Source organism: Girardinichthys multiradiatus, chromosome 5 (assembly GCF_021462225.1).
Source record: "Girardinichthys multiradiatus isolate DD_20200921_A chromosome 5, DD_fGirMul_XY1, whole genome shotgun sequence".
In the NCBI taxonomy this organism is placed as follows: domain Eukaryota; kingdom Metazoa; phylum Chordata; class Actinopteri; order Cyprinodontiformes; family Goodeidae; genus Girardinichthys; species Girardinichthys multiradiatus.
This window is the reverse complement of record NC_061798.1, coordinates 23,713,755-23,731,186: the sequence shown is the minus strand read 5'-3', so window position 1 is coordinate 23,731,186 and position 17,432 is coordinate 23,713,755. Positions and strand designations below refer to the sequence as shown.

General features: G+C 40.8%; 1 long non-coding RNA gene across 1 annotated transcript; it reads left to right on the top strand.

Moving 5' to 3' along the window:
* Positions 1 to 12,726: 12,726 nt before the first annotated feature.
* On the top strand, positions 12,727 to 13,456 carry LOC124867775. Its single transcript, XR_007038145.1, has 2 exons — positions 12,727 to 13,318; positions 13,403 to 13,456. It is a non-coding gene; the product is annotated as an uncharacterized LOC124867775 (long non-coding RNA).
* Positions 13,457 to 17,432: the final 3,976 nt, after the last annotated feature.

Below are 17,432 nucleotides of genomic sequence, written 5' to 3'. Positions count from 1 at the left end.
TTAATGTTGTTTTCATGGCTCTGGGTCCCAACACCCGTTATGGCAAGGTCTCAGTCAGACTGTGTGATATAATCACACATGTGCCCCCCCGTGAAAGGTGTTCTGTGCCTTCTTTTGCACCCTACCTGCTTGTTTGAGTCTGAGGAGGGATTCCTTAATGAGGGAGCAGCACTGGCGCTCATGAAATCATTTAAATTTCAAATGCATGTGGTGATTATGCCAGTGAATTAGCATGGTGACTTATTGTGGAATAACTTAGCTCAGTCAGGCAGAATGGAGACAGCTAATGTCTACAGAGACCTTGCACCAGACGTGGAATTGGGTGGGGTTCTTTGGATTCACAATCAGGGGTAAAAAAAATAATAATAATAAATAAATGGAGGAAGGGGAAAGAAAAAAACTGGCTGGGGAGGCATATACAAACATGCCACAAAAGAACCAGGCAGATAAATGAAAGCAAAGTAGACAGAAAATGAGGCATAAAGACTAAAGTCAGCATGGATGTGAAAGGCAAAAGGGACACAAGAGGGAAGAGATGAACATTGGTTTAGGAGAAAATCAATAAGGAGAGTTGGGGATAGTAGTAACTGCCTTGCAGACATGTATGGTTCGAGCAGTTGAGGAGAATGAGGATGCAGGTACAAAAAGGAAGCAGCGAAACAGACAAAATAGAAAAAAAATGAATGTTCATCAAAAATAATGTGGCAATCTGATATACAGCTAAGGGAATTTAATCCAAATTACTGAAAGGAAATGTAAGTCTTAAAGTTTTAAGATTTCTTTTCAAATGATGATTTCATTCACGATCAACTTGTTGACTCATTAACACAGCAATTCTTTTCTGTTTAGGCACTGAAACTAAATGGCTGGATTTAGGTTAAGATTATGGATTTTCTTCAAATATATAAATTAAATACAAAACAAAATATAAGCTCTGTTGAACACAGTTTTGAATTGTAGTTAAAACAAAACACTGACCAGATTAAAGTCAGAAGTATTATTAGAAAATGATTTACCATCTTAAAAAGTTCACCCTTGTACAAGATTTAGTCATTAATAAAATGTTGAAATTTTATTCTGCAATTTTTAATAATTCATCGACTTTTCAGCTAATTAAAAATAATCTCTTCTAAAGAGATTATTTTTGTTTAACTGCATGCCTTTTTCTTTGAGAGAATTTGTTTTGGACCACTTTGATCCACAAAAGTAGCTTTACATTTCTAGAAATAATAATAAAGCCTTTCTTCAAGGTTTTCTGTGCAGTTACAACATCTGTAACAATAGTGCTGGATATTATTCAGATAATGAATTACGCATCAGTTAATAATTAATAAAAAAATACTGTTTTAGCCTGCAAAATCTATTATCTTGGTGTTTAATACTGTTGGCCATAGATGAGTTGTCAGGATGTCTGTAGGATCATCTTAAATGTTTTGTTTACTCTTGAAATTCTGAAGTCTCCAGCAGGTACGAAGAGGAACTTAAAACTCCCTGTTCATTGCCTTTGTGCAGCACTGTGCCAGTTTGGTAATACAAAACTTTGTTTGCGTTCTTTTGAAAATATTTCACACAATTGATTTGAAGACAGGCCAGCTTCTCATATGTATTCTGAGAGGAAATGTAGAGGTCAGCCAAGTCATGATTCCTTTATATGAATGTGTCAACACCTCTAAAACAGAGCTTAAAATTATTTATCAAGTTAATCCCTAATCCTATAGGGGTTGTTAAACTGTGCATAAAATAGGAATGGGCAGATATAATATTGCTTATTGCTTTGAGGTAAGGAAATTGTTATGATGATAATTGATCTCTGTAGGCAGTGACAGATGAATTACCCAAAAGACAGCAAATTTTTAAAATACTTTTTTATTACCTGCCATTATCGCAGGAAATAGAACCAAATGATGTGATTAAATTTCAAGTTCTCGCCACTCATTGCTATCTTGAAAGTTCATGCTCAGAGCCACTAGATTTGATATTTTTCTAAATCACTACTGTACTCCAGTTTATGGATGGTGATTTGAGAGGCTGCATATGTTGGTTGCTCTCAAGATTATGTTCACAGGTTGTGTGGCTTAAAAACTCAGAAATGCTTCAGTTTAAAAAAAGAAATGCTTCAGTCTGCGAGGTTATTGTTGATATTATTGTGTTAAGCTAATTTGATTTGCTGTAAATGTTTACAACTGTTTTAATTGATATAGTAGCAAACGTGTGGGGTATTGGGGCTTTTTCTTTGATTTGCTTCTCATTTCTTGATATCATCCATGACAAGTAATCTAAACAAAATTATTGTGCAAGCACAATAACTACAATAATGTACCCCTTGAAATATGGTGAACAATGACCTGTGTACTGGTCATTGTTCACCATTGTTATCTCATAAACAAAAAGACTGCCTTGTTAATTATTTATTTAAGTCACTTCAGAAGTAGTTTAATCCCTAAAACTGTGTGGTCTTTGAAATACATCTCTATATTTATACCATATATTCAGGCCAAAGAGTCCTGTCATATTCAGTATATTTTGTGGGGAAAAGAGTGTAATAAGCATGTGAAACACCTCCTTTAAATTTGATTGCTCATTAGGTCTCACAAAAAAATAGATAACTGTACCCATTTATTCCACGCAATGCTTAGACATGCCAGTTAGTACAAATTATGTCTAACTGTGTTGAACTGAAACACCTTTCTCATGTGCTGCAACAAAGCAGTTATAAATGTATTAAAAAACTTTTTTTGTCCTTTGCTATTACGTTTAGCAGTTGGAATGATGAAAAATGCTGGCATGATTACATATCCCAGGATGAAAAATAGATGATTTATGCTGTTTAATGTCCCAAATACAGTATTTCACAAAAGTGAGTACATTCCTCACAGTTTTGTAATTATTTTGTTTTTTGGCATGAAAATAACACAACACAGAGCCATCACTGTCTAAACTGCTGGCAACAAAAGTGAGTACATCCCTAATGTAAAATGTCCAAATTGTGCCCAATATGTTAGTATTTTGCGTGGCAACTATTGTTTTCCAGCACTACTTTAACTCTCTTGGGCATGGAGTTCACTAGAGATTTGCAGGTTGCCAGTGGAATTTTCTCCACTCCCCCATGACGACATCATAGGGCTGGTCGATGTTTGAGACCTTGCCCACCTCCACCTTCCATTCGAGAGGATCCCACAGATGCTTTATAGGTTTTAGATGTGGAGACATGCTCAGTTTCTTTTGCAAGGCAGTGGTCGTCTTGGAGCTGTGTTTAGGGTTGTTATCATGTTGGAATACTGCCCTAAGGCCCAGTTCCCAAAAGCAGGGAATAATCCTCTGCCTCAGTATGTCACAGTACATGTTGGCAGTCACGGTTCTCTTTATAAACTGTAGCTCACCACACCTGGAGACACTCATACAGCCCCAAACCGTTACACCCCCACCACCATGCTTGACTTTAGGCAAGACACTGTTGTCTTTGTACTCCTCACCTGGTTGTCGCGACGCACGCTTGACAACATCTGAAACAAATAATTGTATCTTGGTCTCATCAGACCCCAGGGCATGGTTCCAGTAATCCATGTACTCAGTCTGCTTGTCTCGATCTAACTCTTTGTGGGCTTTCTTTTGCATCATCTTTAGAAGAGGCTTCTTTAGAAGAAGCACAGCCTTGAAGATCCATTTGATGCAGTGTAAGGCATATGGTCTGAGCACTGACAGGCTGATGTTGTCATGGAGGAGTGAATAGGATTTAAGGGGCAACCTGTGATGCTCTAATTAACTCCATGACCAGGAGATTTAAGGAAGTGCTGGAAAATAATGGTGGCCAAACAAAATTTTGACTCTTAAGACACAATTTGGGCATTTTTAGTTAGGGGTGTACTTGCTTTTGTTGATAGTGGTTTAGACATTTATAGCTGTGTGTTGTTATTTTGAACAGACAGCAAATTAATCAAGCTGTACACAAACTACTTTACATTGTATCAAAGTGCCATATCTTCAGTGTTTCTTCATGAAAAGATATAATAAAACATTTACAAAAATGTGAGGGTTATACTCACTTTTGTGAGATAATGTATATTGTGTATATTATCTGTAGAATTAGAAAGAAAAAGCTCGTACTCGTACTCGTCGTCTTCCGCTTTATCCGGGACCGGGTCGCGGGGGCAGCAGACTCAGCAGAGACGCTCAGACGTCCCTCTCCTCAGACACCTCCTCCAGCTCCTCCGGGGGGAGCCCAAGGTGTTCCCAGGCCAGCTGAGAGACATAGTCCCTCCAGCGTGTCCTGGGCCGTCCCCTGGGCCTCCTCCCGGTGGGAGGTGCCTGGAACACCTCCCGAAGAAGGCATCTAGGAGGCATCCAGTATAGATGCCCGTGCCACCTCAACTGGCTCCTCTCGATGTGGAGGAGCAGTGGCTCTACTCTGAACCCCTCCCGGATGGCCGAGCTCCTCACCCTATCTCTAAGGGAGTGCCTGGCCACCCTACGAAGGAAGCTCATTTCAGCTGCTTGTATCCGGGATCTCGTTCTTTCGGTCATGACCCAAAGTTCATGGCCATAGGTGAGGGTAGGAACGTAGACCGACCGGTAAATCGAGAGCTTTGCTTTTCGGCTCAGCTCTCTCTTCACCACAACGGACCAGCATAGCGCCCCCATTACTGTGGCAGTCGCACCAATCCGTCTGTCGATCTCCCGCTCCATTCTTCCCTCATTCGTGAACAAGACCCCGAGATACTTAAACTCCTCCACTTGAGGCAGGAACTCCCCTCCAACCTGAAGAGGACAAGCCACCTTTTTCCGGTCGAGAACCATGGCTTGGCCCCACGGTACCTGTCAGCCACCTCAGGAGTCCCACAAGCCAACCACAGCTGATAGGAATCCTTCTTCAGCTTGACAGCGTCCCTTACTGCTGGTGTCCACCACCGGGTTCGGGGATTGCCGCCGCGACAGGCACCACAGACCTTTCGGCTGAAGCTACAGGTTGCAGGATCGACAATAGATGCGGAGAACATGGTCCACTCGGACTCTATGTCTCCAACATCCCTCGGAATCTGGTCAAAGCTCTCCCAGAGGTGAAAGTTGAATACATCCATGGACAAGGGGTCCGCCAGACGTTCCCAGCAGACCCTCACAATGTGCTTGGGCCTGCCAAGTCTGTCCGGCTTTCTCCTCCCCCAGAGGATCCAACTCACCACCAGGTGGTGATCATTGGACAGCTCAGCCCCTCTCTTCACCCGAGTGTCCAAAACATGCGGCCGAAGGTCTGATGATACGACAACAGTCGATCATTGACCTCCTGCTTAGATTGTCCTGGTGCCAAGTCCACTGATGGACACCCTTATGTTTGACCATGGTGTTCATTATGGACAATCCGTGACTAGCACAGAAGTCCAATAACAAAACACCACTCGGATTCAGATCGGGGAGGCCATTCCTCCTGATCACGCCTCTCCAGGTGTCACTGTCGTTTCCCACGTGGGCGTTGAAGTCCCCCAGCAGAATAATGGAGTCCCCGGGAGGGGCACTATCCAGCACCCCCGACAGGGATGCCAAGAAGGCCGGGTACTCTGCACTACCACTCGGCCCGTAGGCTGAAATGATAGTCAGAGACCTCTCCCCAACCCGAAGGCGCAGGGGAACATAATGTTTATATGATCTTATGCAAAATCAAGGCTCTCATTATCATTTTAACTCATACCAGCTTGTTCAATTATTTTGTTTTTTATTGTATTCCTTTGAAAGTTACAGTTGCTAATGTCTCCACCTCCTCTCATTCAAACCAAAGAGCAATTTAGACTCAACATCAATGTTTATAGACAGTGAGAGAAACCTGGAGCTCTTGGAAAAAATCCAAAACATAAACACTAAGGAGGTTCCAGATCTGGAACATATGAGTAGTTGCCCAGGGGATGGGAAACTGAGAGATATAACTTTTCTGTCGGTTGGCTCTTGAACAACTTTTCTACTTTTATGCATGTGCAGTCAATAGGAAGTTGACATCCCTTTCTAGCTGCTGAGAATGGGGAGATTAATTGATGTGCTTTGTGTGGGTTTGCACACCCAGTAAAGATTAAATGTATTAAAAGCCTTTGCTGAACTTACAGGTACCATAGTTAGGTTATTATTCTGTACAGATTTATCAACATATGGAGCACATGTTTGGTTTTCACAATAGCATGTAATTTATTGGTGTAACATCAATCAATCAGGCAAACAATCAATCAATCAATCCTAATATGGGTTATTTGTGAACTGTACAAATAAGTCACTGTGAGTGACTTCCACATTGGAGAGTATACAAGCTCGAAGCTATTTATAAAAGTTCCAGTCATCCTTGTTACTACTGCCCATATACCCACACCCAGCCACATACATACACAATATATTATGTTCAGCTGTCCTAGCAATTATTTGTGATTAATCATTTGATTGATGCAGCAAACATGTTTCTGCTTACGACCAAATAATGGATCAATCAGGGAAAGGAGAGAGATCATTTAGAAACACAGGAGAAGCCATAAATTATCTCTGATTGCCTAACGCATGATTAATGCTCCAATGTGCAATGCCCTAATGTGATTCATCAGTGTTTTATATGTAATTGGTGTATATCAAAGAGGATAAATTAGGCGAAAGCAACTTGAAACATGCACTGCAGCATATGCTCAACATGAGCTAAAAATGAAGGGGGGCACCAAAGCCCTGGAAAACCTCAGCTCAAAGGAACAAGCTTTTTTGGGCAAATATCTATCTACTTAGATACACGCTTGCCCGGGATCCCCTACAATTTGAATAACAAGAAATGCTAAAATCTCTTAGCTCATGTAAATACCTAATTACATTATTGCTTATCTGGTTTTCATTTCAATTGTGTAGGTCGATACGCTGCCTTAGGTAAATTTGATGCTGTAACATGCAAGATTTGATCATCAGCTAAGCAAGGATCACCCAAAAAAACATTATTTAATAATATGCTAACACAATGCTGATGAAGATTCCATGACCCCAGGATGCTAAATGTTTGAAACTAAATCTGTTACCTATTTTCTGATTTCTTTGACTAACAATTATCTGAGCTTATAGGAGCACTTATATATAATTGAAATTTAATTCCCAGATGGTCAACTGTTCTACAAGAATTAATAAATAAATAAGATGGACACATCATGCCAAATGTAACAAACTATTCTGACAGAGTTCAACACTGTGAATTCCACACCCTTGATCCTAATACACTTGCATTTTTCAAATTGTGAGTTGATCAAAGGCAAAACAAATCCTACAGAATCTGCCTCATTAACTCATATAGTAGACATACAGGTCCTTCTCAAAAAAATAGCATATTGTGATAAAGTTCATTATTTTCTATAATGTAATGATGAAAATTTAACATTCATATATTTTAGATTCATTGCACACTAACTGAAATATTTCAGGTCTTTTATTGTCTTAATACGGATGATTGTGGCATACAGCTCATGAAAACCCAAAATTCCTATCTCACAAAATTAGCATAGTTCATCCGACCAATAAAAGAAAAGTGTTTTTAATACAAAAAACGTCAACCTTCAAATAATCATGTACAGTTATGCACTCAATACTTGGTCGGGAATCCTTTTGCAGAAATGACTGCTTCAATGCGGCGTGGCATGGAGGCAATCAGCCTGTGGCACTGCTGAGGTCTTATGGAGGCCCAGGATGCTTCGATAGTGGCCTTTAGCTCATCCAGAGTGTTGGGTCTTGAGTCTCTCAACGTTCTCTTCACAATATCCCACAGATTCTCTATGGGGTTCAGGTCAGGAGAGTTGGCAGGCCAATTGAGCACAGTGATACCATGGTCAGTAAACCATTTACCAGTGGTTTTGGCACTGTGAGCAGGTGCCAGGTCATGCTGAAAAATGAAATCTTCATCTCCATAAAGCTTTTCAGCAGATGGAAGCATGAAGTGGTCCAAAATCTCCTGATAGCTAGCTGCATTGACCCTGCCCTTGATAAAACACAGTGGACCAACACCAGCAGCTGACACGGCACCCCAGACCATCACTGACTGTGTGTACTTGACACTGGACTTCTGGCATTTTGGCATTTCCTTCTCCCCAGTCTTCCTCCAGACTCTGGCACCTTGATTTCCGAATGACATGCAGAATTTGCTTTCATCCGAAAAACGTACTTTGGACCACTGAGCAACAGTCCAGTGCTGCTTCTCTGTAGCCCAGGTCTGGGGAATGCGGCACCTGTAGCCCATTTCCTGCACACGCCTGTGCACGGTGGCTCTGGATGTTTGTACTCCAGACTCAGTCCACTGCTTCCGCAGGTCCCCCAAGGTCTGGAATCAGCCCTTCTCCACCATCTTCCTCAGGGTCCGGTCACCTCTTCTCGTTGTGCAGCGTTTTCTGACACACTTTTTCCTTCCCACAGACTTCCCACTGAGGTGCCTTGATACAGCACTCTGGGAACAGCCTATTCGTTCAGAAATTTCTTTCTGTTTCTTACCCTCTTGCTTGAGGGTGCCAATAGTGGCCTTCTGGACAGCAGTCAGGTCGGCAGTCTTACCCATGATTGGGGTTTTGAGTGATGAACCAGGCTGGGAGTTTTAAAGGCCTCAGGAATCTTTTGCAGGTGTTTAGAGTTAACTCGTTGATTCAGATGATTAGGTTCATAGCTCGTTTAGAGACCCTTTTAATGATATGCTAATTTTGTGAGATAGGAATTTTGGGTTTTCATGAGCTGTATGCCAAAATCATCCGTATTAAGACAATAAAAGACCTGAAATATTTCAGTTAGTGTGCAATGAATCTAAAATATATGAATGTTAAATTTTCATCATGACATTATGGAAAATAATGAACTTTATCACAATATGATAATTTTGTGAGAAGGACCTGTATTAGCTTTAGTTCTATCTAAATTGTATTCAGCCTAGAGATAAAATGATTTTAATTTAGCTTTTTTAAGTTTTTTGGAAGGCTGCTTTTAATACATTGGTTTAATACTCTGAAACTCCTTACTTTGCAAATAGTCAAATTATAGCAGAAGAATAATTTATTACATCTACTTTCCAAGTAAAAGTCTTCTTAAAATAATAGAACACAAAAACAAAGAACCCTTTAAGGAATTAATTTATTTATTTGTTTCCACTGGAAACAAATTTGTACCCTGCAAATACACAAACTGAATATTCACACTATTTTTGTTTCTATTTTTGTTGGTTTTCTTCCTGCAGAAAAGCTCAACCTTTTATTTATTGGAATAAATATACATTTTGGTAGTTATTATGCAACGTAACATGAAATTTACCTTTGTTGTCATATAAGTATACAAGATCAACAAAAACTAAGCATGTACTGAGCCCCTGTGGGGAATTTGCATGTTCTTCCTGTGGAGGCTCGTTCCAGGTAGTCTGGCTTTCTTTCACAGTTTGTTAACACATGTGTGTTAAGCTTATTAACCACTCTAATTTGCCCTTAGGTGTGAGGGTGTGCATTGGTTCGGTGCTTTATTCTATATAGATATATTGCAGAGAAAAAAAGGACATCTTCATTGCAGAGAATTAAATGTGAACAAAAATTCAGAGCTCTTACTTCAACTAAGACACTTTCTCACCCCTGCTGCTTTAGTAAAGTCTCCTTCACATTATTATCGTCAGTTTAAAGTTTTGAGAGTCACACATATTGCATATGCCCCAAATTGTTTCAGTGTCCTTATCAGTACTCCATGATCTTCCCCCTTATTAGCCAAGGGCTTCAAATTTTAAATTCCCAATGACGATCAAGGAAAGAAGTGGTTTGACCGGCCTTCTTTACTGGTCTCCCTTGCGCCATACATTCTTAACATCCTCTTCCTGTACTTCTTTGAGATTTGGAGCATTCTTGCGGTCTTATTTTGAATTTAGAAAACCTCATTTAGCTGTTGTAATTGTCTTTCCTGCAAAACATTGTTATTCATCATAACAAAAAACAAATTGGGTGCCTGAAGTACCAGGAGAAATTATTTAAGCAGTATCCACACTAAAGAGAAAAAATCAACCAAAACAGTGTGCTTTACACGAAAAAAAAGCTCAGAAAAGGTATGTGCAAGTTGGAAAGACCAGCCTGAAAATAGCTACCCTTGGTCTTGTGTCAGTCCAAAAGATATTATTGTGGTAATGTTGAGTAACACAAATATGGTAATACTTTATTAATTATGTACTATATCAATAAGAAGACACAACTTTTTAGACACAAAGAAGCCTTTGTGATATGCACTAAAAGAACAAAATGGTTTTCCACACATTTTTTTGAGGCAGTTTTATCTATTATCTTGAAATTGAAGGTATTATTTAAAGACCACAATAAAGCTCAAGCTGTATTCTGGAGCTATAAAGTTATTGCCTCTCTGGCTTTTCAATCATTAATCAGTACAGCTACAGTACTTAAGCTTTTGTCATGTGTCAGCAAAGTCCTTGTACTGCCCTCCTTATCCCTTAACTGATCTACTTCATTGCCCAGCACTTGTTTTCTTGATGTCTTTCTCTAAAATTAATACAGTTGGCTTTTATTCCAGTACTTGAAGTATTTTTTAGTTTTGTTAGCAGAATTGCTTCTTCTGATGCTCTGACATGAGCACCAGAAGAAACTTGAAGGGTCATTTCTCAGTCTGGGTCTGTTCATGGCTGGATGGGTTTGATATGAAGCTTTTCTTTTTTTGGTGTCCTAAATCACATTAGCAACCCTATTTTTAACATGTGCTTATTGCTTTGAGGAATGTAAGCAACATATTAATCATGATAGACATGTGAAAGACTCAATCTCTATGGTGAAGCAATTACCCTCATTTTGTCAGCTTCAAAAGTAATATTGATGGATAAAAATATGACATTTTCAACAGAAAAAAAGTTTGTGGACTTAAAGAAGTGTGCAATGCATTAAAATTGGCTCTTTCTTTAATGTATATTGGTGCAAAAGGTTGACACAAGTATGCATAAACCTGGGCCCTTTTTCAGCAGAAAATACTCCTATCAGCAAACTCTAAAAAGTTGAAATGCTCTAAAATCTATGCCCGATGCCTCTTCACACCGGAGTAAGAGCACAGCATGACATTAAAAATCAGCCAGAATTTGGAGGGTCCCTAGAGAGTTTTGGAGAGGTTTTTTAAGATGCATCAATAATGCAGAGAGCTCCTCATTACATATGATTGGCTGTGAGAGTTATCCAACTCAACATCAAGCAAAACGTTTCACAATAAAATTGTTGTGGTTTGTTATCTTAGTGGCAATATGACTAGGTTGTGGGTGCTGTCACTGGTAGCTTTAATGGTAGCCTATCCATGATGTGTGTCATTCTTGCAACTACAAGGATGGGGCATCAGAAAATTTGAAGGAGGACTGGCCAAACAGGTGTCATGTCAAAACTACAAACTAATCACACTCACACCTAGTTGGCAGTGCTTCAGTTATCAAGTAACTCAGTGCTTTTGGCATGGTGGCTGCTATACCTGTGCTGTCCTGTCACTGTCACCACAATCAGGCTTCTTGCACATTGAGATTATTATGTTTCAGGGTCTCAGTGGGATTGGGCTCTCAGCTGTAGTGAAGCGTGCACCCTTCCAAATTGTGCATAGACAGGTTGCGAAGAGATCATAGGAAATAATTAATGTTTTTTTGTTGCCGTTCAAATAAAAAATAATTATATTTCATGCTCCCAATGCTCATAAAAACACCTTCAGGTTTTAGAGCATCTGTGTGATCAACTTAGTGTTAAATGAAAAACATAGATTTTGGAATTTGTGTGCATTATTTCTTCTGACTGCACAGCCAAAATATGCACATACCAGTGCTGACCAGAGTAAAGTTATTGCACAGGATGGCAAACGTGGCGGCTAATAAGTCTTAATGGTATTTGCTTCTCCAAAGACTAATACTGTTGTTTGAGCTGCACAAACCTCTCTTATACAGAGAGTTATTATTATGAAAAAAACATCTTTGGGCAAATGTGATAGCCTTGAGATCAGAATTGTGGGAGAATTGCTGGCAAAGAAGCAGTGGTAAACCTATGTGTATTTAAGATGTGTGTGCATTTCCAAACTGCGATAACAAAATGCTGAAATTGAACAAGTTTCTCTCTGAGTAAATTTGCAGCACAATTTTAGCCCCAGAGTCACTATTGCTAGCTGCCCTTACTGGTACAAAGTAGTTTGCTGACAACCATATTTAAAGTGAATAATTTGTCCAGGATGACTATGGGCATTTACCACATCAAAGCCTTTTCCCGGGGAAAAACACAGCCACAGGAGCAGAGCGATCTTATGTGCACTGTAAGAATGTCATTTTGTCATCCGAAATTCACTGTGTTCTGGCTCTTGCCATTCTTGCTTTCTAGCCTGTATAAACTCCAGGAGCTCTTCTCATCTCAACTATTTATTAGCATCAAAATTACATTCATCCTGAATAGTCAAAAATCTAAACAATTTTGTCATTTGGATGAGGGTGATATAAATGTTTGGGTTTTAATAAGAATTGGCTCCTTTATAACATGACTCCATAGACACAGAAACCAAAAAGGTGTCAGAGTCTGAATCTGTGTGTGTGTTGCGTGTGTATTGTGTATTTGTTTATCTAACCATTCAGTGTTTCAGTTGGTGCTGGAGTTCTTAAGTGCGCTGGATGACAGGTGTTTTCCATCTGCTGATTGCTTGAAGGAGTACTTAAGTGGGAGGCTGCCAGCACTTCGATGCCAGATTGTTTGCCTTAGTGGTAACAAGCTCAGCCACCACTAATTTTGTGCTTCGGTTTTTTTTAACTCAAGTAATCTTGCATTTTGTTCCCATGCAGGTTTCTACCTGAGGCTTTGTTTACCTTGCTGAGTTTCAACTCCGTTCCAGAGTATCTCTGAGCGTCTGGATTATTAACTACTGAGTTAAGGAACTACCTTCTTGCTCTCACTTCCGTCTGAACCTTTCGGACACGGAACAAGCTGGCGGCTCCCCGTTTCCGTCGACTCCAGGACCTAGGCATCAGCACACCCTGCTTCTTCTTCTTCTTCTTCTGTGTTATTTTTTGGCAGTTGGCAAATAACTTGAAGATGTGCATTACCGCCACCGACTGGTATGGAGTGTGGTTCTTCATGGTTTTAAATCTTATTTACTATTACAACAATCAAATTCTATGTATTAATTTAGTGCTTTTGAAAAATCTAATTATAATTTTACACCCTGCTTCTTCCTCATTCTTGAACATCGGCACCTGAGCTCCTTTTTGTTGGCACCAAGCTCACAACAGAGAAGACATTTGGACAATCCTCCTTCGCAAGTTAATACTCTGAATCTCTCTACCCCTGGTGGTTCTAGCTCCAAAAATTTTGTAAGCCATTTCTCAGATTTAAGTAATCAGTTGCTTCATATCATTCGTTTGTTCACCAATCCATTCTGCTTCCTTTCCTTACAGTTGGTGTTCCCGTCCCAGACTACTTTATTGACAATAAAAACCGTAAAACCTTTCCTTCTGAGTGTTCTCTGTATGTGGGTCAAATCTATGCCGAAAATGACACAACACTCAGGCCAACAAGACCCTGAAAAAAACACTCAGAAAAACTATTTCAGAACGTGCAAATCAGCTTCATTCTCATGACTCTTCTCTCCACTTTCTTACAGAGCAGCAGCATCAAACCAACCAGCAGTTAGTGCAGATCACCTCCATGCTACAGCAAACCCTCAATGCCCAGTCCACCACACAGGTAGATGGCGCTGCTGCATCCCTGGTAACCCCACAACTGTTCCACTCTCGTGACGTCATTTCCCCTAACCCAGATAAGTTTTCTGGAGAAGTAGGTAATTGTAAAGGATTTTTACTCCAATGTGCTTTAGTTTTCAACTGCTCTCCAAGTTCCTTCCCGCATGATGATGATACAATTTCATACATCATTGGTTTATTGACCGGCAAAGCTTTGCAATGGGCCGAGGCCCAATTTTCTTGCAACTTTGGTTGTACTTTTGAAGAATTTGTTTCTGAATTTAAGCAAACCTTTTCCACTGAAGTGGATCAGTCAGACACTGGAAGGCAGCTGCAAGCATTAAAGCAATGCAATAGAGCTCTCACTGAGATGAGTTAGCTTTGGTTGATGTTCCTGCCACATTGCATGAAGTAATCTCTTTGGCCACAAGAGTGGATAACAGAATAAGAGAGAGAAGGAGAACCAGAATAAAGGAATCTGGCATTAGTTCACAGACTAACTTTTCACCTATTGCAAGACCCATTCGGCCTTTAGCAACCAGGTCGGAACCTATGGTGATAGGACACACTCGGTTAACTCCAGAAGAAAGACAGAAACGCAGACAGCTTTTATTGTGGTTCCCCTGATCATTTTGTTGTTAACTGTCCTATTTGTCCTGGGCAGCCATAAGACAGGATCCGCTAACCTTAAAGGGGGGGCCAGTGGACCAACCTGAAGATAATGAAGCCCCTAGACTCAGCTTGCCAGCAACTATCATGGTTAACAAACAAACCTTGACTATGTCCACTTTGACTCTGGAAGTGAACAGAATTTAATTGATTCAGGTTTAGTGAGCAAGGTAGGAATTGAGGTTGAACCTCTTCCTTCTCCACAATCTGTCTTAGCCCTTGATGATCAGGCTTTACAGCAAATTAGACATCGGGCCAGACCCATTGACCTTTTGTTATCAGGGAACCATAGAGAAAAGCTATATTTCTTTGTATTTCCAGTATCGCAGGGTTCTTTGGTCTTAGGCTACCCCTGGTTACAAAAACACCATTCTCATCTTGATTGGTTGAAGGGACGTGTTGAATCTTGGTCCATTAGTTGCCACTCATCTTGCCTTCAGTCAGCATTTTCCCCGAGCTTTTCTGAACAGAGTAGTGAGGAAAATGAGGAGATAGATCTCTCACATGTACCCTTAGAATACCATGACCTCAAGGGAGTTTTTAGTAAAAACAAGGCTTTGTCCTTACCACCCCATAGGCCTTACGACTGCGCTATCGACCTTCTCCATGGCGCCCCCTTACCATCTAGTAGACTATATAATATCTCCCACCCACAACAGAAATCTATGGAGAATTTTATAAATGAGTCTTTATCAGCAGGGATAATCCGACCATCTTCTTTGCCTCTTGGGGCTGGATTTTTCTTTGAAGGTAAAAAGGATGGTTCTTTAAGACCATGTATTGACTGTAGAGGTCTTAATCAAATCACCGTCAAAAATAAGTATCCTCTTCCACTACTTTCCTCCGCTTTTGAACTGGTTCATGGTGCTACAGTATTCTCTAAACTAGATCTGAGAAATGTTTACCATCTTGTTAGGATCTGCCAGGGGGATGAGTGGAAAACGGCCTTCAAGACTCCTCTCGGTCATTTTGAATACCTGGTCATGCCTTTTGGACTATGCAATGCTCCTGCTGTCTTTCAGGCACTTGTTAACGACGTACTTAGAGACTTTTTGAACATTTTTGTTTTTGTATATCTTGATGACATATTAATCTATTCCAAGGACAATGAGGAGCATCGTCGCCATGTACGCTTAGTACTACAACGTCTTTTAGAAAACCGACTCTTTGTGAAGAGTGAAAAGTGCGAGTTTCATCAAACCTGTCACCTTCCTAGGATACATTCTCGAGAATGGACAAGTTCAATCTGACCCCGAGAAGATTAAGGCGGTTCTGGAGTGGCCTGTACCAGATGACCGCAAAGCACTACAAAGATTCCTCGGGTTTGCAAACTTTTACAGACGCTTTATAAGAAACTACAGTCAGACAGCCTCACCACTCACTGCTTTAACCTCTTCCAAGGTCCCATTTTCATGGTCACCTGAGGCTGAAGAAGCATTTCAGGCTCTAAAAAAGAAGTTCTCTCAAGCTCCCATCTTAATTCACCCTGACCCTTCAAAACAGTTTATTTTAGAGGTTGATGCCTCTGACATTGGGGTAGGAGCAGTTTTATCACAAAACTCTGAAAATGGGAGATTACATCCTTGTGCCTTTTTTTTTTTCACGCAGACTGAACAACGCAAAGAGAAATTGACGTCGGAGATAGGGAATTACTGGCTATCAAGTTAGCTCTTGAGGAATGGCGCCACTGGCTTGAGGGCACGGAACATCCAGTCCAAGTCTGGACGGACCATAAGAACTTGGCTTACTTACAATCTGCTAAGAGATTGAACCCACGTCAGTCCCGGTGGTCTTTGTTTTTTTCACATTTTGACCTCTGTATTTCTTTCAGACCTGGAACTAAGAACGCTAAACCTGACGTATTCTCCAGACAGTTTGCAGGTGATGAATCTGTAAAGGAGCCAGCGCCCATCTTACCGCCTAATTGGACGGTCGGGGCACTCAGGTGGGAGATGGAAGACGTAATCCGTAGAGCACAGCTACAAGAACCCAACCCCGGCACAGGTCCACCCAATCATACCTAAGTTCCACTTCAGGTTCATCATAGACTCATTGATTGGTTACACACAGCTAAGTTTTCAGCCCATTCCAGAGTTAGCAGGACAATAGCTCTAATACAGAGAAGGGTTTTGGTGGCCTTCAATCCAAAAGGATGTTAAAGACTTTGTTCAGGTGTGTTCCACTTGTGCCAGAAACAAGACCAGCAATCAAACCCTTGCTGGTCTTCTCAAACCGCTCAGTATACCTGGTCGTCCCTGGTCACATATTGCTTTGGACTTTGTTACCGGTTTATCCTCGTCTTCAGGTATGACCACTATTTTCACAATTGTTGACTGATTCTCTAAGACATGCCATCTCATCCCACTAAGGAAACTCCACTCTGCTCTGCAAACCGCGAAGCTTCTCACCAAACATGTTTTCCATTTACATGGCATACCACATGACCGAGGTCCACAATTAATCTCTCAGGTCTGGAAGCAATTTTGTTTAACCTTGGGAGCTAGAGTTTCACTTACCTCCGGCTTCAACCCCCAATCCAACGGACAAACAGAAAGACTCAACCAACAACTTGAATCCACCTTACACTGTCTCACTTCAACTAATCCTACAGACTGGTGCTCATACCTACCATGGGTCAAATATGCTCTGAACTCTCATATTTCTTCTGCTACAGGACGTTCCCCTTTTGAACCATCGCTAGGTTACCAGCCACCTTTGTTTTCTGCTGATGAGACAGACATCACGGTCCCTTCAGTCCACCAACACATCTGTCGCTGCAAAACTATATGGAACTCCACCATTCAAACCCTCCAATAAACTGCAGAACAGAATAAACGGTTCGCTGATCGTCGATGCCGACTTGCCCCGGACTATCAGCCTGGCCAAATGGTCTGGTAATCTGCACGTGACGTACCATTAAAGTCTATGTCCCGAAAACTTTTACCTCGTTTCATCGGACCATATGAGATTGAGACAGTGATCAGTCCATCAGTGGTCCACCTTCGTCTACCTGCAAGCCTTCTCATACACCCTACGTTTCATGTTTCACAGATTAAGCCTTGGATCCCTAGTGAAG